This window comes from Lithobates pipiens, unplaced genomic scaffold, assembly GCF_037356315.1.
Source record: "Lithobates pipiens isolate NorthernLeopardFrog02 unplaced genomic scaffold, aLitPip1_a1.2 Scaffold_16, whole genome shotgun sequence".
NCBI lineage: Eukaryota > Metazoa > Chordata > Amphibia > Anura > Ranidae > Lithobates > Lithobates pipiens.
This window is the reverse complement of record NW_027507748.1, coordinates 371,278,904-371,302,701: the sequence shown is the minus strand read 5'-3', so window position 1 is coordinate 371,302,701 and position 23,798 is coordinate 371,278,904. Positions and strand designations below refer to the sequence as shown.

Here is a 23,798-nt window from a genome sequence, read left to right as displayed (position 1 = left end):
AGCGGGAATTTTGACCCCCACTCTATACCCCACAGCCTCCTGGGATACATCAAAGGTCCCAGAAAGCTGTGGGATCATTCACAAAGTACATCCAACTTCCCAAAGCAAACATGCTGGACCCAAAGATGGCTGAAGAGCCGAGTTTATGGTGTGTACAACAATGATGTGGGGACTGTTGTATAGTAAGGGCTAGTAAACTCTGATCTCCACTTTGACCTAGAAGGGGGTAAAGTGAGTGCAAAGGACTTCACTCATAGGCTATGCCTGGGTTTATTGAACATGGGATACCCGATATATTTATAATATATAACTGTTTGTTTGTCAGTGTCCAGAAGCAAAACTTTAGGTATTTTTCATGGATTCTCAGTATATTATTTGTTTTGCCTGCATACCTGTCATTCTGTATTTGGTTTTATATTATGTTCAGTTTGTGTTAATTGCAAAAAATAAATTATTCTTTTGTTTTTGGTCGCAATATTTTACCAAGTTGCACTGTACAAAATGTTCTGCTACCCTATTCTATGTATGGTGTGATTACATTCTGTTGTACTATATTACTGATGCCTAATGTGTATTTAGACATGGTACAGGGCAAGCCATGATTAACAATGGGGGTGTGTAAGAGGGTGTTAGGCCCCCTTAAGGCTAAGACCTGCCACTTGGGTTCATGACAACCAGCCTGCCTATCTTTGTCCCATGTCCTAGGTTATATAATGATAGGTGGGTGTTGCTAAGCAAAGAATAATAAGGAGAAGTATGCTGCTGTAGATCTCCTATCACAATGGGATATAAATCATGCTGCATCCAGAGCTGTGATGTTATGTACCACCTTGAAAGGAATGTTTTGCCACCTAATTGGAGAAGATAAGAATATTTGTCATTTTCATTTATCTTATGCCTATTGCTGTTTTTTTTTTTTTTTTTTTGGAGTGAAGACTAAAGCTAGCCATACACTGTTAGATATCTTTCATTCAGTCTGTAAGCTGGATGAAAAATATCAAATAGATTCCATTATCCACACTATAGGCAAGGCCAAATGGGGTAACATTTAACTAGCATAATTCCAAAAGATGATAAATTGCCTTTAGCTATACATTTTTGAGAGTTCCATGACTCTTCCCCTAAGGGTTTGAGGTGCAGTGTTATTTTTCAACTGCACATGTCTGAGAGAAGGGGGGATAGAGAGTACTATTGCAGAAGGAGGCAAGATGGATATTTATGCTGAACACTATGACCCCCATGGGACTAAACAATGAATTGTTCTTACAGTGTTTCAATGTGTGGCCCATCTTGCCTCTTCATGTCCCTGTTCTCTTCCCCTCACTTTCTGTCAAAGGGTGTTTTTCTTTTGTTTCTTTCTTGTTCTCCCCTTTTCTATTCTCCTTTTCCCCTCCTTGTTAATTGGTGATGTCTTGCCTGTCTAGCCCCCTCCTTTTCCAAAGTTGCCATTATTAGTGGATGGAATAAATCATATCAGAAGTTTTCTCTGAGGTTTGATTGATGCCGGGGGAGGATGAATATGAAACATGGGTATGTGCCTAGTTGTATGGGCTACTTAAATGAGCAGGTATGGTAATAGCCCCGGGCTTTGTTTAAATACTAGATTTATTTAGCCCTTCCCATCTATGCCCTGAGGAAGCCCTGGTCTGGAAATGCAGAATGCATAGGTGTCATGGACCACGCCCCCTTGGACTCCCTCCCCCCAGTTGCTGGGGTGCATTCCAACTGGACTTGACCATTCCATCTTGACTGTATATATATATATTCTTCTTAAAAAATGTGCATCTTTTTACACAGGGCAACTGCATGAAATAAAAAAATTACAAAATTATTATAACATATACAATTGCAACACAAGCCATATTGACATTGTACAGTATGTCATAAAAAAGCAGGTTCTTTCCTTTGCAATCTCCAGCACTGTGATTTTCCATAAAATGTAATGCAATATGGCAACCTAGAGTCGTTCTGTACACAGATATGTCATTTCGTGCTTGTGTAATTGAATTATTGGTTTGTACTAAGATTTTGGGCATCCCTTGCAACCAAAATGTCATTTTTGGTTAGATACTCTCAAAGGATAATCACGTCTAAAAGGAAACAGATCCTGCTACTTTCCTCATTAGAAACCTGCCAGTGTGGCAGCTGATTGATAATTATAAAATCATTCCTATTAGATTCACTTTCCACACGGAAATAGAGAAACAAGACTCGGCAACAACATTTGTTAAATCCCTGCAATATTTATAGATCACTCAGAGGAGAATGTTTTTTCTCAACAGAAATCAAATTCTGTCAGTCCTCCATGGCAAAAGTTATTTCACTGTATATTATGACAATCAACTCGTATGTCTCTTTTCATTCCCAATTATAAAATTATATTTAGTTACACATCATTTTTATAGTTGAATCTGATTTTATTGAAACATATTTTACAATGGTGTTATCCTACCCACCAGTCACAATACAAGACAACAAAACAAAACAAAGAAGTATACACAATCAACATTACTTATGAACAACATTTCTTAAAGGGAAGGACAAAATAAGGGAAGGGGTGACAACAACCTATGGGAAGATAGGAAGCGGGGAGAATGAAAAATGGGGATTAATAAGGATTACAAATAAGGATAAAAATAAAAGTAAAAATTAAAGCATTTTTAAAACCATTTTTCTGATTTCCTCATCCCACTCAGATCTAATTGTACACAGAAAACATCAATTCAATTAGTTTTACTAAATGTAATCTCCTATTAACCACTATGTCATTATTATTATTACTATATGCTCCTACAGCAATAATGAATTTCAATACCATTATTATTTTTATTATCTTTGTTTTGTATTATTCATATGTTCCTTTATCATTTATTTGGTATTCAATTATATCTCAAAAGGATCTTGTTTTAGTTCAGAAACCATAAGTTACTGTTCAGCACTGACTTCTGACAATAATCTAGCAGTTAGTAATTTTTTGTTCATGATGCTAGTTAAATTGCTTTTTTTTTATGATTATACCTATATATTCTTTTTGTTCAGGAATCTCATTAATGTCATTGACCAAATATGGTCGTGTCCATATATGGTTAATGGCATCCCCGGAGACCCCGGAATTTTCTTATATTGTGGCAGGTGTCAGGCATCATGATTCAGGTGGATCTGCATCACTGGAGGACCTGATTGTGGATTTTCATTGTGGGATATTTTTTTAAAGGACTTTTTGTGTGTATTTAGCATTGACTTTTTTTTTTGTAAATGAGCATTGGTACCCCTTTACCCCTTACTTATTCATGCAGACGATCAGTGCCTATATGAGCCCTCTTATTTTTAAAGGGCCTTCTAAATTTCGATAAGTTCCCTGCCCACAGACCCCTTCAGCCACAGGGCCAGGGTTGTGCGGAAGAAGCTCTTGTTCTCATCAACATGGAAACATGGTACTTTGCCAGGGGGTTCTCCCTGCCAAGGTACCCCCCCATGTTGAGGGCACTTTGATTGGTATAGTTTGGGGGGGCACGTGTGTGTCCCTCCCATTTCTGGCCACACAGGCTACATGTTTAGATAAGGGTCTAATATAGATTTTGGGGGACCCACACTTTTCTTTCTTGTTTTTTGAATTAGGTCCCCTATAAAATCCATACCAAACCTAAAGGGCCTGGAATACATTTTGTGGTGGGGGGGCCTCACACTGTTTGTTTACATTCACCTATCAGTTGGAAATGCCTGGCTAACAGCTTAATATGCCAGGTGTGGATGAGTCACTGGTTGTCATTTCCTGCTCCCTAGCAACAATGGAAACAATGACAATGCTAAATGATTCACTTCGCACTACAGATAGTAGTTTGTTCAGCCACCCTTATTTGTTCGACCATTCACACAGGATTCTCCATAGACTTTACACAGTGCAGATATCTCCCTCATATTATTTCCCCTGCTAGTGGAATGTTCTTAGTTTATAGCGTTAGGCTATTTTTTCTATTGGTGAATGTTATCTCTCATGGATGAATGTTCTTATAGCTTGTTTCTCTTAGGATTGAATGTTAGGGAATGTTACATTTGCCTTGTCAAAGGCAACAAAGAAACTTTTACACACATGTTGCAAACATTACATACTGTATATCATGTGTTATGCTTGCATGAATGTTGAGACATTTGCAAAGCAATTCTTTTATAAATAGGCCCCCATGTGTGTTGTACACTTGTCCTGATAAAGTGGCTACCAAAGGGCCACGAAACATATTTATGGTGTGTTTTTCCTGATTTTGTGATCAATGAAGTATTACAATTGTAAGTAAATTTTTTCCATACAGGCACATAATTGAATTAACCTTTAAAGCCCCTTTAACACTGGGGCGGTGGGTGCGTCGGCATTAAAGTGCCGCTATTCTTAGCAGCGCTGTACCATCAATTGCAGAGCGCTTTTACCCTCCACTAAGTGCCGAGAAAGGGTTAAAACCACTGCAATGCCGGTGGTATAGCTGTGCTGTCTCATTGATTTCAATGGGCAGGAGCGGTGAAGGAGCGGTGTATACAGGACAGGCTAGCAGGACTTTTTTTTACCGTCCTGCTAGTGCTTCACTCCAGTGTGAAAGCCCTTGAGGCTTTCACATTGGAGAAACAGCAGCGGCTCTTTCAGGGTGCTTTACAGGAGCTATTTTTAGTGTTATAGTGCCCCCAGTGTGAAAGGGGTCTAAGTGTTCTTCACATGCCTTCTAGAATTTAATTTGCTGGATTTTTGTGCATTACAGTTTGTTGTAGTGCATTTTATTAAAAAAAAAAATTCTCTAGTAGAATTTGTATAAGAACCAGTTAACATTTCTAAACTCTTATCTGGTACAGTAATTAAGGTCAAGAATGCCAAGAATTTGATTCGGCAGTTTCCCCCTAAGGAAACAGGTGAAGAATCTACAGTTTAAATATAATATGTCAGCCCACTGTGGCATTAGAGGGATATAAAAAAAATAAGTATTCACCATTTCAGGTACCAAAAAATAAAATTAGAGCTGCTTGCTTTTTATAGCATGATAAAAGTATAAAGGAAACAATGCAGTAAGAGCAGTTCCATAGCGGCTATTCTGCCCTTGAGCAAAAGTACAGTTTAGGAATCTTTTTTTTTTAACTATAAAAGTAGTACTAAACAAATAATAAAACCACCAAAAGCTGAACTTTGAATATGCCTATTGAGAACTAAAGACAGTTCAAAATTGTGTAAAAAAAAATACAAAAAAAATTGAATTATATATTAAAAGACATGTAAACATCACATAGTATATACCATACATTATTGAGTATAGGCATAGCACTAGTATATGGCTTGAATACATTCAGTCAATGGTTTTGTTAGTATTGGTCTACGCGTTTCACGGGAACCCTTGCTTCTTTAGGATCTCAGAAATCATAGGCAGTATGTGGCTTTAACTGTAAATGTGGGTAGTAAAAATCAAGAATGGTATAAAACCAGTATACAATTGAGGGAAAGAAAGAGAAAGATCTCCAAAGAGCAATTGTACCTACCGGCCCTTGGGGCACATTCAATGGCCCTATGTGTAGATTAATAGGTTTTGATGGTGAGGTAAATGTAATATAAGGTGTCCATGGTTGTTATATATGGGCAGGGTTGTAAGAGATGGAATCCAAAATCCCCAATATTTAGATAATGCATTCAAATAACCACCATAGTTACATAGTTACATAGTTAGTTTGAAAAAAGACACAAGTCCATCCAGTTCAACCACAAATAAAATAAAATAAAATAAAATAATATATCATACAATCCCATATATCCAATTCTATACCCACAGTTGATCCAGAGGAAGGCAAAAAACCCCAGCAGAGCATGATCCAATTTGCTAAAGCAGGGGAAAAAATTCCTTCCTGATCCCCCGAGAGGCAATTGGACTTTCCCCAGATCAACTTTACCTATAAATGTTAGTACCTAGTTATATCATGTACACTTAGGAAATAATCCAGGCCTTTCTTAAAGCAATCTACTGAGCTGGCCAGAACCACCTCTGCAGGGAGTCTATTCCACATTTTTACAGCTCTTACTATGAAGAAGCCTTTCCGTATTTGGAGATGAAATTTATTTTCCTCTAGATGTAAAGAGTGCCACCTTGTCCTCTTGGTTGACTGTAAAGTGATTAACTCAACACCAAGTTCACTATATGGACCCCTTATATATTTGTACATGTTGATCATATCCCCCCTTAATCTCCTCTTATCAAGAGTGAATAAATTCAGTTCCTCTAATCTTTCCTCATAGCTGAGCTCCTCCATGCCTCTTATCAGTTTGGTTGCCCTTTTCTGCACTTTCTGCAATTCCCCAAAATCCTTTTTGAGAACTGGTGTCCAAAACTGAACTGCGTATTCCAGATGAGGTCTTACTAATAATTTGTACAGGGGCAAAATGATATCTCTCTCTCTGGAGTCCATACCTCTCTTAATACAAGAAAGAACTTTGCTCGCTTTGGAAACCGCAGCTTGGCATTGCATGCTATTATTGAGCTTATGATCTACCAAAGATCTACCATCTTCCATCAAATATCACAGAGAATTTGCTCCACCTGTATACATGTGGGGTCAACAGGCAGTCCATGAGATAAAAAAGGAAGTGAGAAGAAATCTACTCCTAGGAAGGGAAATTCACTCCTGTAAGATTTATCATGTGGAAAAGGTGTCTCCACAGAAGCTTTAGCACCAATCCTTGTTTCCACAACATCCCCACATTTTCAAAATCCAATTGTCACAGGGACAGAAAGTGAGATGAAATCTTTTGAGCAGGGGCAGACAGTAAAACAAATGTTACAGGGGTGTTAATCCTTCCACATGCTATCCAAAAAGCTTCAAATTATTTTTTTGGCTGGAGCTACACTTAAAAAATGTCACCCGGGGACTGCCTGTATGCTCTGTTTGATCTGTCTCAATTTTACATTGGTAGAGGAATCCTAAACATTAAAGGAATTTCTAAATATGTTTAAAATGAATCTGTGGCATTCACCCTCAAATGTTCTTAAGCTTCTACTGGGTAGTTCACGTATTACACTTATAATAAGTCTTATAACTTGTATTAATAAGTATTATGCCAATTATATAAACCACAGTATATAGTAGGTGGTAACAAAATGAACACAAGGTGTATTTGAAAAGGCGGCATATAGTACACCACTCAGCGCCAAATATAGACTAAGCCAGAAATCCAAAAAATATATATATATACCTATATATATATGGTAAATATAGAACACACAATTATGGCCTGTCAAATCTTTACAAAATAACAGACAGATCAATACAGTAGCAGCCGTTTAAAAAGTATAGTAGTTATGTAACCAGTAATACAGAAATTGGTCCATATGATTCCTGAAAATTTCAGTATTAAAACAGCGCTCTAAAGTCCAAGATATATCAATAAAGAGTTATATCATAAACAGTTGAAACAGAGTCCTTAATGTGCAAAAAGGGTGACTGTAGTGATTTAGTCAACGTTGCAAGGTGATCACGGTGGTTATATCAAAGTGATGTTAATATCGCTTCCACCAAATAATGGCAGGATTTCACCGCGTGTGATGCATCCCCCTTAGGGGGTTAAACTCACCAGACAATGTTGAGCAAAAGAGCCTTAAGAAGTATTCCCTCTCTTAGTTTACCAGAATTCATACGTCATCCCCCGGGGGTCCAGCTTTCAACAATGCTCCAAAAAATGTCATAAAACAAAGCAGAGTGTGCACATAGCGTAATACCGTTTTATTCAAAGTAAATTGCACAAGCTAATAAGTTATCCCATTTAAATATCTGCGTACATTGTAAACATAAATAATCAGCATTAAAAACTAGTGTGTTTCATCGGGTTTCCTGACGCCAGGATTGTCCACCTGTGTTCCGTTGCAGACACTGTAGGTGACTTCCTTGACCATAGTAGGTGCCATCATTACTGGAGGTGCTTATGTAACTAACTTTGGGGTCACTTGGGTTGAGCTTGACTTGTCCACACAAGTCTATTCTATATTTGCAAAACCCCCCAAAGACCCCTACTGACTAGTGACTTACCAAAAAGTTGATGGCTGCACCTACATTTTCTGATGATGTAACTTCCAAATCCAGTTCTTTAGTTTAACCTCCCTGGCGGTACGATTATTTCGGATTTTAGGTGCTAAAAGCGGTACCATTATTTTGCATGAAAATTTGGCGTTTTATATTGTAGTCCTGCAATTCTTAGGAATAACTCTCTTAAATCTGTCCAAACCAGAGTCTAGCAGACATCCTGGGTATGATAAAGTTTGAAAAATTAAATCATAAATTATAATATAATAAATAATTATAAATAATTGTACCAAATAATAATATAACAATAATAAAAATTATTTAATAATGTAATCAAATCAAAAACACTGAAATTTGCTCAGTTGCAGAATTGTCACTGTCATTACTTTTCAGTATTTGATGACGGATCTCCCCACAAATCGCTATCCCTCAATTCTGCGAGTGATTCTAATTTATTATCGCTGTTTTCTAGCTGGTCTAAAATCATTTTTGATGTACAGTGACAGTTTTGGTTGCTATGGACAATCTCCAGTTTCCAGGCATAAAGAACAGTTTTTATTATATAAAACTGCATGCAGGACACTGGGCAGACCACTAGGGACAACGGGGATGTGAAATATTTACATACAGCAATGTAATCTGTAAGATTACATTATACTGTATGTTTACTGTTTGTTTCACTTTTTGAATTTGGCGCCGATCTCCGTGCCCGTGCGTCGCAACGCTCGCAGGGCACGGAGATCGGCGATGTAATGCATCGAGCGAGACACGGCTCGCTCGTACAGCGGGGAGACAACGCTGGATCCGAGGGAGAAGGTAAGTAAACCTCCTCCTGGATCCAGCGATGCAGTCCCGAGTCTGACTCGGGGATACCGCTTTTGGTATGAAAAATCCACCCCGAGTCAGACTCGGGAATACCGTCAGGGGGGTTAAAGTGTATTCACCTGGAAAGAGTCATATACATTTAAAAATAATGAAGGTAAAAAATGTGGAATAATACTGTATCAATAAGTATCATTGTAATTATATTATGCAATTTGTTTAATACTATTTGTATAAATTTAATCTTTTGTGTCTATTTTACATTTCTCTGAAATATATACTGTATATATTTTTAATACATTTTAACCTACTTTGACAACTGTAGTTTGTGCTAGTATTTGACCCCCTCTTTTATGTGGCTTCAACTGCACTTTGACTGACCTATAAAAAAACAGAAATGTAAGCATGAGCTGTTTCTTCCAGGAACATCATGAATCTAGGAGTTGCTATAGTAAGGGCACATAGTTCATGGGCTCCTCAGAAATTAGGTTGTATGACCTAATAGGACTGCTAATACCAGTATATATTTAAAAAATCACTTATTCATTTGGTTTTATAATGAAGAAGGCTCTTATATTGTATGTAGTATTTGTGTTACATAAAAGATACTTTTCAAAGTTCAGGTTTTGTTTGAGCTATTTTGCGATTTTTATATATAATTTTTTTTTTATATATTGACTTGGTGGAATAAAGAGCTCTCCTGATGGTCCATTAAAACATCATTGGCTACAAATCTGGTTTTCGCATTATAATGCATCTTTTTCTTTTTCACTCAATTCCATTCTTATATTTCTAATGACTTTTGGCTAGACCATGAGCATCAACCTTCAGTCTCTCTATGCAGCTGCTCAAATCCATTTCTTGGCTTTGTGTAAAGTAAATCTGCAAGGCTAAGGTAGGGAGGGAGTTGGAGTGGGGGTAGGCTCATCAACTTGCAGTCTTAAGGAAAGGAAATGATTAATAAATCACTGCAGATATTTATGTGGTAAATGTGGCTTTTATGCATAAGGTGAGGTTATTACATGATTTGTGCTCCATGATGTGAGAGACTTTTGCCTGCTGGCCTACATAAACCCACAGAGGACTACCCTCTAACCTTCTGCTCCTCACCTATTACAGTCATATCATAGTGACATTTGCTTTTAGAGAACAAAGGCCTATAGTGTAAAAACAGATGATGTAGAAGGCTAGCTGAATAAACTGCTAAGGATGTGATCTCTTACCACAACACTTAGACAGATCAGCTGTGGGCTGTGCAAAAGCAGCATTATGTTATACAATAAAACTTCACAATGATATATTTAAAGTGTATGTATAACCAAAATCTTTTTTTTTATTATTTTTAAAAATTGGAGTGATATGTTGGAACCTTTTTCAGATTTTCAGTTTATAGTGTCTTTTTGTGTCGTGATAGGTACATTTACTCACTCTGTTTGTCCTCATGACCATTGTCAGTGAGATGGAAAATGATGGGAAATCCAAATATTTACAGTTGTCCCCAGAACAGGAGATACAAGTTAAAGTTCCAATGAGGACACTAGTTCCTGTGAGAACTGTCTAAGACGAGATTTCCCCAAGTTTTCATTCTCTATCCCAAGTTAAAGGATCACTAAAGGCAATTTTTTTTTTTTTAAATAACAAACATGTTATACTTACCTCCACTGTGCACCTTATTTTGCAGAGAGTGGCCCCGAACCTGCTCTACTGGGGTCCCTCCTGCCGCTGTCTCGGCTCCTCCCCGCAAGCACTGCACAACTTCATGCAAGCTCCCTCACATGGTGTGGAGTGCTTGTGGGTGCGCTCCCGTGTTAACCGTGATACAGAATGCATTAAGGTGAAAAAACTTTTACCTTTACAACCACTTTAAGATAAAAACAAACTTTTGAATAATACATTAACTTTAAGCTCTTAATTTTTCCATAATTATGTAAAATAAGGGATTTTTTCAATGTCAATATTTCATAGAATACTACACTGATAGCTGTTATTATTGAAAGAAACATGGAATTGGTGACCTTTCCTTCTGAAAATACTAATATTCTGGCTTTGACTTTTTGCTTCAATATTTAAGTCATTGACTTAGAACAGGTATGTAGATAAGTACTTCCGACTTTAGTCTCCCACTCCCAATATGCAGGCCTGTTTTAGATGAGTAACTCAAAGTATTAAAGCCATCACTTGACAGTTATACCTCCAGTGCTTTTAGAAAGAGATGGGAAATGCCAGTTATTGCCTTTTTTTTCTAACATGATCACCAAAATGATAGAAACATGAAACTCTGAAAGACAAATTAACCTATGTTGCCTTATGAGTTTATGTGAAAACTCCATTTAGCTGTAAAATATTGTAACTAGGATTATATTTAATTTAGCTTGTATCTATGCAGGCTGGAAGATATTATCTTCACATATATCTCTGAGATGACCAGACAAGTCAAGGCTGCCAAGGCTTTTGCCAAGGTTTTTTGTGTACCAACAATGGTATTCAAACCTCATTGTTTTACATATACTCACTTTAAAGGATCCCATGCTGGGATATGCAATGAAGGGAGGCCATTACTTAACTTCCCAGGAAAATTCAAGTCAACCTCCTGCTCAGAATAGTCACAAGGATTTGCATTAAAGGGGACTGACTTATGCAAAGTATAGGAAAGCTCACCAATCAGATCCATGCCATGCCAACCAATGAGGCATCAGCCTGTATTGATATACACAGACTAGATGGGAGGAAACATTTTCACTTTATGGGAAAGCAGCCACCAGGATGGAACCTTGGTGAGAAAGGGTAATTATGGGGAAGGTCTGCCCTTTACTTGTAACTAAATATGTTTGTAGATTAATGTTTTAAGGAATATATTCTGTATTCCTTCATGTAATTCTCTTATTTTAACCTAATATTTTCTTCCTTGGTGTAGACTATAGATAGATGGTTGTATGTTAGCTAGACTTTCAACTACTTACCAATAAATGTTGTTGTTGTGTTAAAGCTTTCACTCTTGGTCAAAGAACTCTCATTTAACCCACATCATATCTTTGAGATATTAAATCTTAAATATAATCAACGGGTAACACCTAGCAGCTTCAAAACCATTCTAAGTTGTATAGATGGTAATAGCAGTAAGTCCAGAGTTTAGATGGGTATTTTTTTTCATACTCAGTCATGTGAAATGGAAATCATTTTTTATTTTTTTTGGGGATGAATAAAGTGAATGCAGCTTCAGTTCATTCAATAAGATAACTAAGTATACTTTTTACAAAATGAACATAATGTGCTCTATTTATTCAGTAAATAAAACTTGGTATCATCCTTAAAGTGTATTTAAACCTAAGAGCAGGAGTGTAATATATTCCAGCTTAATGCTGTAATGCTGCTTTATGTAATTCACCATCCTTCCACAGAAGGGTAAGCAAAGGACACTATCTGGAATACATCAGTAATAAAAATTAAGTTGGAAAAGTAAATCAGCAACTACGGGGGGCAAGCAAAAGTTCATCCAATTTGCAATTTTTAAAGTCTACTTTTCAGATTTTCTGAAATGTGGATAATATTTCTACTGCTTATATATAGAGCCTAGCTTACATTACAGTTTGTTTCATTTTTCTGCAAGCACGTTTATCTTTTAACTATTACCTGTAATCTGCAGATCCTTGATCATGTGTAGACAAGCTCGCGCTTTCTGTTTTTGTAATCTGCCAGATGCTGTCTTCATAGGAAAGCAGTGAGTAAGTACAGGATTGTCACGTATATATATCAGGGCCAGATACATGATGGCCCTTCCAGGATTATTTTTTTCAAATAACATGAAGCTTTAAAAAAAAAAACCAACATCAATTAATACATGACAGGAGAGTAAAGCAGAGTGAAAATTGGTCCTTGTATTTAACCACATCTGGCCCATTGGATGTCATACGATGTCCTAGACTTGAAGTGGAGATGTCGGCATGATGCCTGCAACTACAGGCATTATCCTGTGTTCTTTTTTTTTGCCAGCGATACCCTACAATGTAAAAGCCATCCTAGTGGCTGATTAGCGCGCTGGATGGCTTTTACAGGCAGAAGAATTGGACCCTCCTCCCTGATCATTCTATGCAATCAGGGAGCACTGCATCCGATTCAGCGGTACCACCGGGTTACCAAATAGATGGCCATGGCAAGTGTAAACACTGCCATTTTTTTCTAGAAAACCGTGATCAACGTTTTTTATTTTTTATTTCATACTTTCCAGGGTAGAGATTTGGAAACCCGTTGGAAACCATTATGAAAGCACAGTAGCTGGCTTATATTTTGACCAGCCATTAATTCTGGTGAGTCATTATAGTGTGGATGGTGAAGGATAACATTGGGTGTCACATTTAGCGATTCAAACACAGTTTAAAAGATCGGTTCAACATTAAGTTATTTTCTGGGATTCTTTTTTCTGGAAGGGCTCCTTCACACGGGCGGTCCGCCTGACAGACGCCGCTTTGCTCAGTGGGGGATCAATCCGTTGATCTCTGCTGAGCAGCTGGATGACATCTGTCAGAGCCCCGTTCTACTCTATGGGGAGATTGGATTTAAATGGACTGTCTGTCCATTGTCATCCAATCCCATCCAATCCAATCCAATCCGATCCCCCAGACGGATGGAAAGTAGGGTCTCCCTCTCACAGACAGGACGTGATCTGATATCGGCAGGTGTCAGCGGACATGTCACCGTTGACATTCACCACATTCATGCCACCATTGGGAATGGAGTGTCCGATCAGGTCTGACAAAAACTGACAGACGGAGCTGATAAGAAAGCCTGTGTGAAAGGGACCAAACACTTCCGGGGTTTTTTCTGAGTGGACTTATTTATTGCACATTGCACTTTTTTCTTCTACAGCACTGGACTTATATTTTTTGCAGTATTTTGCACTTTTTTGCAATAATTGCACTTTATGTGTCTACAGTATTAGCACTTTATGTTTGATGTTAAAACTTTGCACATTGAATTGTGATTTTATGTATTGCAGTGTTTGATGTTTTTTTTACAGTGGTGCCACTTTTGATTTATATTGTCATATAGATCATTGCACTTTATATTATTATCACTGTTTTTAACTCAGCACATCAAAGGTTATAATTGCACATTGTATTAGTGTATATATTTTTTTATTATATATTGATCAACTTAAGTAATTTGGATAAAAATGGCAAACTAGAGCTGCTTGCTGTTCCTTTTTTTATCAGTGTTTCCGGTGTATCACCGAATTACCAGTGGCAGCTGTTTGATACCATCCTCTCCCATGCTTTTTCCAATAACTTCTTGGACAGTGTATATTTTTTTGTTTCATAATCAAAAAACGATGTTGTAGTTGATTCATTGGATTTTTCAAGCATGCACTTTTTGCATAACTGTCCCAGTGAAGCCTCACCTTGTGCTGAATCAGCATCAAACATTTTTTCTAAGCCACTATGTGTAATAGACAGACCATTTTACCTTTCATCGTCCTCATGCAGGAGAAGCATTGCTATACTTAGCTGCACACTCTCAATTGGGATGACAAGAGAACATGCTGAGACCCATTATGTCAACATTTAAATTCTCAGTTGCAGCATATCACAAGCAGGAAGAATAATTGCACTTGTAGTCCTAAAGTAACCAGATAAATATATTTTCAGACATGTGCACTGCTCATACCCACACTGAAAGAGGAGATATACTGCTACAAGATATACATGACGATGATAAAGATTAAAGGACAACAAAAGCAAACTAAAAAAAAAAACAGAACAATGATCATCATTACATAATAGAGCTTTAGTAAATTCAAAAAAATTTATCTGAGGGTTCAAAAATAATTCAACTATGTTTGATTTTAGTTTTTTTCAGCTTAAGTACTATTGCTTATCTATTTCATTAGACCACAACCAACTGCTCGTCATGCATTTTTTTATGTGTACAGTGAAGACATTCATTCTACATTAAGCAAGTAGCAGAAACTACTAGTCTTTAAACAAGGCACGCTCCTCCAAATGCAAATTTTTCAAAGTTGCCTTGCAGGTCCACAATAGCAGTGACAAATTTTAACATAAAGAGCATTTTGCAAAAGCTAGCAGTCACTGTCTGGGCTACAATTTACAGTATTACTTTGATAAGTTGCTGAGTAAATGAGTTACATCTAGCCTATTGTCTATTTTTTTTTTCTTTTTAATTACCTTTATTGGTAAAGGGCATCCTGTCTCCAGGTCTAGAACTTATCTTAAACAGACATTGGTTTGGTTAATGCGGGAATACTTAGAAATCTTCAATCCTACAATGTCTCCTTTCAGACTATTGGATGCATCGTATCAAGCTCTTAGGACTACAGGGGTGATTTTGACACTGCCACCACAACCAGTGGGTGTTATTAGTGGCAGAGTAATGTTTAGTGACATCATGTTCAGTGGTGTGTGGACAATCCATGCTGGTCCTCCACACCCACAGCAAGACCACAGGAAATATTGAGGACAGGAAGCTCGCTTCACCACAACTTTATAAATAAATAAAAGGTTCTGATATGGAACTAAAAAATACAAAAAGTACAATACACTGACCAGGATGGAGGCCAGGTCAATTACTTGTTTCTTAACTAGAATTCTGCTTTAAAGAAGAACTCTGAGGATAGTAATAGGGAGGCTGCCATTGATGTTCTTTCCTTCATAAAATAGTAAGTGACTGGTTGTCATGCCAAATTAATGTTTTGTGAGTCATTGATGTGGAACAAATATGCAGAAAACTATTTCTGATTTCACCCTGATTTGACTGGTTGTATGCTTGTTCCAAGTCATTGGTTTCTTATGTTAGAGACAGCCAAGAAATTAGCATTTTCAGTAGGAGGCTAGTAAAGGCAGCCCAGGGTTTCATCTCAGTACAGGTTTTCTTTAAGCAATTCTACGGGTAAGGTGTAGGTGAAAATTTTATACTCTGACCAAAGACGTGCTAAACGTCGGTGTCAAGTTAACATTTTCACATTCTTGTCACAGTGTGAATGTGCTATGCAATTGGATGAGAATAAACTGCTAAAAATAACATTAGTACTACTACTTGGATGGAGAAAAATGTATTTTTGGCTGTCACTCCTTAGGCCAGATGGTCATCAGCTTCTGCCTTGTCTGGGATACAGATGCCTGTGACACTGGATACTCATAAACGTATTCATATGAGATCTAAAGAAGCCAGAACATTTTAAATTAAGCTGAAAAATAAATAAGATATTGTAAGCCGTTGAAATGTGTTTTTATTATTGTTGCGTGATTACTTTGTGGCAAAGTATTAAAGGTTATGTACATCAGTGCAGTTTAAAAATAGAGAAAGCATGGTTATGTGCACTAGATGGTAATAAAGACAGTAGAATCCTCAATACAGGGAAATGGTCATAGGAGAACTACAATAGGAGAACTACATGGATAAACCTTTACATAATAGGAATGCCATTCCTTTCATCTGCCCCAGATGTCATATATTCACAGCTTGGTCTGTTTCAAATCTCTCTTTACTCGAAATACATGCAGTACCTTCTGCCACATTTGCTTTCTATGAGGCTACATATGCATGTGGAGATTTGGACCCAAACACTATATTACCAAAAGTATCAGGACGCCTGCCAAGCACATGAAGTTTGATGGCATCCCAGTCTTAGTCCAAAGGGTTCAATATTAAGTTGGCCCACCCTTTGCAGCTATACCAGCTTCAACTCTTCTGGGAAGGCTGTCCACAAGGTTTAGGAGTGTGTCTATAGGAATGTTGGACCATTCTTCCAGAAGTGAATTTGTGAGGTCAGGCACTGATGTGAAGGAGACGGCCTGGCTCACAGTCTCTGCTCTAATTCATCCCAAAGGTTGAGGTCAGGACTCTGTGCAGGCCAGTCAAGTTCCTCCACCCCATACTCAATCATCCATGTCTTTATGGAAGGGGCCATCCCCAAACTGTTCACACAAAGTTGGGAGTATGAAATTGTCCAAAATGTCCTGGTATGCTGATGCCTTAAGAGTTCCCTTCACTGGAACTAAGGGCCAAGCTGAACCCCTGAAAAATAACCCCACAGCATAATCCCCTTCCATCAAATGATTTGGACCAGTGCACAACAGACACAGAATCAGTACTGTATTGACACAGGTAAAAAACAAAAAAACACTGAAGACACAGTGTAGGTACTATAGTGGCACAAGCAGAGAGAGTACGTACATACTGGAACTTAAGGGCCAGATTAACATAGGAGCTATTGGAGCAGCAGCTCCAAGCTCCTTACCTTAAGATAGGCCCACTTGCCAAAAAAATAAATCTCAAAAATATATATATATATTGAGTTTAGAGGGTCATAGAGACCCGAAGACCTACTCCACCACTGGTCAAAATCTATTTACTGTGAAATTTCTGGTTGGAAGTTATAACTTCAAACTTCAGTAATATGCCCATTAAGCCACCTGCTTGAGTACAGTTTTTGAAAACATAGTAAATTACCTTAAAAACAATATATAATAATTATTTGTATATTACTATAATAATTAACCCCTTGCACCCAGGTCAATTCTGACACTTCTACATGTAATAATGATAATTTTTTGTTAGAAAGAACCCTAGAACCAGAACCCTCAGAACCCCAAAAACAATATATATATTGTTTTAGCAGACACCCTAAGGAATAAAATGGTAGTCGTTGCAACTTTTTATGTTACACGGTATTTGAGCAGCAATTTTTCAAACGTGTTTTTCTTGTAAAGAATTTCATGAATTAAAAAAAAAAACACTAAAGTTAACCCGATTTTTTGTATACTATGAAAGATGATTTTACACTGAGTACATAGATACCTAACACGTCACACTTTACAACTGCGCACACTTGTGGAATAGCACCAAATTTCAGTACTTAAAAATTTCCATAGGCGACACTTTACATTTTTTTTGCAGCTTACATGTTTAGAGTTACAGAGGAAGTCTAGTACTAGAATTATTATTATATTGTAATTTCTTTAGCTGCAGCATCTTTAACTCAGCCTGTGGAGTTTGACAGGCAGCGCTGCCTGTCAAACACCTATTGATTTCAATGGGGCCACTCTGCAACTGCAAGCCAAACGCGCTTGCAGTAGCAGCATAGTCCAACAATGTAAAAATACCATTCAGCAATATAAAAAAAAAAACAAGGAGGCTACAATAGCACCTCATGAATGCCTGTCGGCTGCTGCTATACCACTCATTGAAAAGCAATCCACCCCAGATCACTTTTCAGAGGGCAGTACGTATTACCACAAATGTGAAAGAAACTTGAAACACAGCATCCATTTCACACTCCCCACCAACCAGGTCACTCACCAGCCACTTCCCATGTTAGCCACCTCCCTTCAACTTATATCACAGGTGACCATTTCCCAACCTGCAGATGTTAGACCCTACTCCGAAAGATATCACTCTCAGTTACTCCCCCCATTCGCTGATTGACCACCTCACACCCCCCTGCTGACAGACCTCTTTCCCCAGATTCTCCCAAAACACACTCTCACCTGCTGACCCATGGATGGGGGAATCAATCCCTCAGTGGTATTGTGTTCTGCCAGTAGGAAACTTCCCTACCCACAGAATACAATGATCAGTGTTGCTAACTATAGCTGGTAGCACTGATTGTTTTGGGAAAAACCTGACAGGCTGGTTGTACTCAAGTCAGTTAATAGATTGACTTGTGTACAACCAGCTAGCCCATACATAGATCGACTATGGCTGGTCTCTGCTTAATTGGCTTAATTTTAATCCATGTATGGCCTGCTTAACCACTACGCAATCCTTCCACAAACCTTTAAATTTTTCCTTCCCAGATTCCTTCATCCTCCTCACCTGTACATAGTGCCCACTGTCATACCCTCCACACTCCTCTCCTGTACATGCTGCTCACAGTCATACCCTCCACATTCCTCTCCTGTTCATACCGCCCTCTGTCATACCCTCCGCACATCTCTCCTATACACAGTGCCCGCTGACATACACTTCTCTCCTGTACATAGTGCCCACTGTCATAACCTCCACATTCCTCTCCTGTGCATACTACCCACTGTCATACACTTCTCTCCTGTACATAGTGCCTGCTGTCATACCCCCCACAATCCTCTCCTGTACATACTGCCCACTGTCACACACTTCTCTCCTGTACATAATGTCCACTGTCATAGTGTAACTGGGTGGCCCCACCCCCCTCTGACTCCTCGGGAAAGCCATGGGGAAGTCTCAGTGCATCAAAGGGAGGCGGGGTTACCTGTATACATCACCGCATGGCCTCGCTCTCAGTTATATAAGAACTGTCACCTGCGAGGACGCATCAGACGGTGGGAGCCTCCCATGGAGGCGGATCAGTGGCTTTTTTTTTTGGTCTGTCAGCGGAGCAATGAAGAAGATGAATGGACTTCGTGGGACATTTTTTTTTTTAAATAACGGACTTGTACCAAGCTGTGTCTTTTTTTTTTACATTTTGACACTTTTTTTGTGAGATGGTAGGGTTACAATGTAGTCGTTACCATTTCACACGGGGGGGGGCGGGATTTGTGGGTCGGGATCTGAGGGTTGTTAAAGGGGGCTTCCAGATTCTGATAAGCCCCCCGCCCGCAGACTCCCACAACCACAGGGCAAGGGTTGTGGGGATGAGGCCCTTGTCCCCATCAACATGAGCACAAGGTGCTTTGGGGGGGCTACCCCAAAGCACCTTTCCCATGTTGAGGGCATGTGGCCTTGTATGGTTTCTGTGGCCTGCCAGGTTGCGTGCTCAATAAGGGTCTAGTATGGATTTTGAAGGGGACCCCTACACCATTTTTTTTTTATTTTGGTGCAGGGTTCCCCTTAAAAACCGTACCAGACCTGAAGGGCCTGGTAAGGATTTTAGGGGGATCCCCACACATTTTTTTTTTACATTTTGGTTCAGGGTTCCCCTTAATATTCATACCAGACCCAAAGGGCCTGGTAATTGATTGGGGGGGTATCCCATGCTCTTTTTTACAATTAGTTTTTTTCTATATTGACGAGACCCGACAATTCATTACAACCGTGAGCATTTTTAAATGACAATTTTTCCTTTAGAAATGTAATTTTGCTGTGGTACTGTTCTAAAGGGAAAACTGTGCTACTTTACAGGCATAGCATAGACAACCCCCAGGCACGATATTTAAAGGAATATTTAATTTTTATTGTTTCCCTTTAAGCATTAAAAAAATCACTGCTCCCGAAAAAATGTCTGCTTTTAAAAAAATTGTATGCATTGATCCATGTCCCCTGGAGCAGGACCCGGTCCCCAAATACTTTTTATGACAATAACTTGCATATAAGCCTTTAAAATTAGCAATTTTGATTATTCATGTTTGTGTCCTATAGACTTTAACTTCTTCTGTTCTGCTGAATTACACACTGCTCTGCTGTACATATTGCCCACTTTCATAAACTCCTCCACTCTAATGCTGGCTGTCACACCCTCCACACTCCTCTCCTGTGCACACTGCCCACTCTCATACCATCCACACTCCTCTCCTGTATATACTGCCCAATGTTATGCCCACCACACTCCTCTCCTGTACATACTGCCCACTGTCATCTCCTCCACAATCCTCTTTTGTACACACTGCCCACTGACATACCCTCCACACTCATCTACTGTACTTAGTGCCCATTGTCAACCCTCCATACTCCTCTGCTGTGCACACTGCTGACTGTCATGCCCTGCACACTCATCACCTGTACATAGTGCCCACTGCCATACCCTCCACACTCCTCTCCTGTACATGGTGCCTACTGTTATACCCCCCACATTCTTCTCCCTCACCTGCACATACTTCTCACTTTTATACCATCCATACTCTATACTATGCCTCTTACCCACAAATCAGTTCTTTAAAATGATATTGAATATCCTCAATGTTACCAGCTCTAGAATGGGCACACCTTTGTTAGTTTAACGAAAGGAAATTTCGTAATTTCGTATTCCTCATATTTGTTCTGACTATTATTAGTACTCATTTAATTTTGTGATTACTATTGTGATGTATAGAGGAATATAGGGGACGTCAGCTACTTTAAATATGCCACTGGTAAAAAAAAGTGTCCTTGAAAATATTTTTGAAATATTGCCAACTATGCACTTGGGCATTGCCCAAGGGCCACAGGTCAGTAGGGGTCCCCATGAGAGGCTCCTGGGGTCCTGTTATAGTAAAGCAGTCATAAACTTTGCTAAGATTACTACTTTTTAGAGGCCCTGAGGTCGGTTATGCCATAATGTACAAGTATGCACAGCATATTAGCACATTAGGGTACATTTACCTGTCAGACACTTCCATCTTCACCCGGTCTTCCTTCCGAGTTTTGTGCCTTTGGTCACTTGCCTTGGCCGGGCTGCGTTGATGTCACTCCCACGCATGCTCATGCGCATCCTCTCTCTCATTCCCCGTCTCTGTCATCATCCCTCCCTTACTCCTCACCCCTCTCTTGTCCCCTTTCTCTCTCATCCTCTCTCTCGCTATTTAATTAAATTTGTTATAACAAAAAATAGTTTGCATTTTTTTTATTTTTTTTATAAAAAGTCCCACCAAACTCCTCAGCACCAGGCCCATGATGTTCTTAATCCAGGCCTGTGGAACTTGTCTGCAGTGACAGAATCAGCAGCATCCTGATACAAGCAATAACATGTACATAGAAACACAATCGGTACTATACCGACAAAACATGTCTGAAGAGAAACAATCAGTACTGTTTTAACATACTAAAAACATGCAAACAAAGGAACAATATGTATAATACTGAGCCACCAGAAACTTGTCTAAAGAGACATAGTCAGTATTATGAAATTAAGGTTTGTACATAATTCTGTGCAAGTTAGGGGAGGGAGAATAAAAATAAACCTGGTGCTTTGCTCTGTGTGGTTCACAAAGAGTAAATGAGTAAAACAAGCATATTAATTTACCAGTGTATATTAAGTAGACCTTGCGCTGAGGAAAAATGTGAAGTGAGCGATTAATTATGAAAAATGAAATAAGCTGCTCCCCTAAAAGTATAGACAATGCTAACTTGATTATCAGCTAACGTGGTAGGGGGCGCAAGTTTACAAATTGATTACCTAAAAAAGATTTGTACAAAGTATGATTATAACATATGCAACCAGGTATAAATGAAAGTGCTCTGTACAAAACCATAATTGCATTTCATATATAAAAGTAAACATATATGGATATATTCATTTTGAAAAGTCCATAAATTCTTGTGATGAGTTGCTGTGAGTTCAGACCGGAGTTTATATTAGTCCCCTAACCCACAGAAGGAAATATACTGATTCCACTGTATAGTAGATGCAAATAGTATGTTTTGGGAAATGTACATATAAATTCTGCAATTTGTAATTGTATATAGATTACGGAGGGGATAGAAAGCTTATTCTGCATACAGTTCGATGCCTACAATACCTGTTTTTTCATTGTTATTCTTTTTAATAGCAATCTGCGATTGTACTGATCATTATTGCAGGGAAGTTAAATTCATTATATTACATATTTTTGCACTTACCGGGCAAGCTTGAACTCAGTCAATGAAGTGCGTGACCACCAAGCAACTAGTATTTGGCCACACAGGATATTACAGTATTTTGAAAAAGGATATCACAGACTTTCCTGTAAAAACTACTGTATTTATTGGCCTATAACACTCACTTTTTCACCCTGAAAATCGGGTGCAAATAGTGTGTGCATGTTATACCCCGATACTGCAATTTTGACTGCCTAGGAGGGAAAAGGGAGGGGGGCAGGATGAAAGTCGTCAGATTACATACAGCGAGAATCTCCTGTTTACTCTGCAGCCTCTGTAATAGGAAGTCCCATCTCGTGGGCCGGCATTGGACCAGTGTTCTGTCTATCATAGAAGCCGGTCCAGGAGGCGGGACTTTGTATTAAAGAGGCCGAGTAGACAGGAGATTCTCGCTGTATGTAATCTGACGGCGCTTGTCCCACCCCCCTCCCTGTCCCCTCCAAGGCAGCAGTAATCTGAGGTGAGGCTGTAGATGGGCACTGATCAGGCTGCATTAATGGAAATGGTGAATGAAGGTGTGTGTTATACGCCTGTGCATGTTATATGCCGATAAATACGGTATATAGCAAAATAACACATAAGCTACTTCATGCAAAATGCCGTAACAGGAGACAAATTCGTTTTTTTTAAGAATTGTTGTCACAAAGGGCTTCATCTACAAACATTGTTCTGAAGAAAAGTGTTCTTGATTTCTGCAATAAGACAGTCTTAACTTTAGAGTACTTTTCATTTATGAATTATATTGCAAACATAATATTTCATCCCACTGTGTAAATACTAAAGCAGAAAATGAGGTTTGGCACATATGTATTAATGGCATCATGTTCAAACTATTGATATGGGGCAGTTGGCAAGGGTATCCTATCATAAAATTGCACAACAACTTGCTCTAGATGGTGAATATGAGTGAGAGGGGTTGACTCGACCCCAAGAGTCCTTCAAATGGAGCAGCACTGATCGTGCCAGTAAGATCTTGAAGTGTGCTCAAGGCATTTGAAGTACTGACCTTCTAGACAGAATGGGTCTCAGAAGCATGGGAATTCAGAAGCAAAGATAATTGTGGAAATCATTGAAAACCTCACGTCTGATGGCATACCTCAAGGGCCACCTGAATATTGGCTGGCCTGACAAGTCACACTGTGCACCTGCTATTGTGTTGTATTACAAAATTTTACCAGGTGGTAACTGCTGCTGTGAGTAAACTAATTATTCAACATTAAACACTGTCATCACTTGTTTCAGAATCTCAGTTTTTTAAATAAACAAGAAAAAATGTTGTAGGGGTAAAAAATTTTGCCTAAATATCTCTACATAGCTCAGGAAGGTATAGCAGAAATTGAAGTAAGAAACTGATCATGAAGTAAGGAATGTAACACCAAAAATATATTGTCCTACAA

General features: G+C 38.6%; 1 protein-coding gene across 4 annotated transcripts in view; it reads left to right on the top strand.

The window, feature by feature from the left end:
• TBX4 (T-box transcription factor 4) overlaps positions 1-23,798 on the top strand; it is a 219,049-nt gene that overhangs the window by 168,692 nt on the left and 26,559 nt on the right. The window lies entirely within an intron of this gene.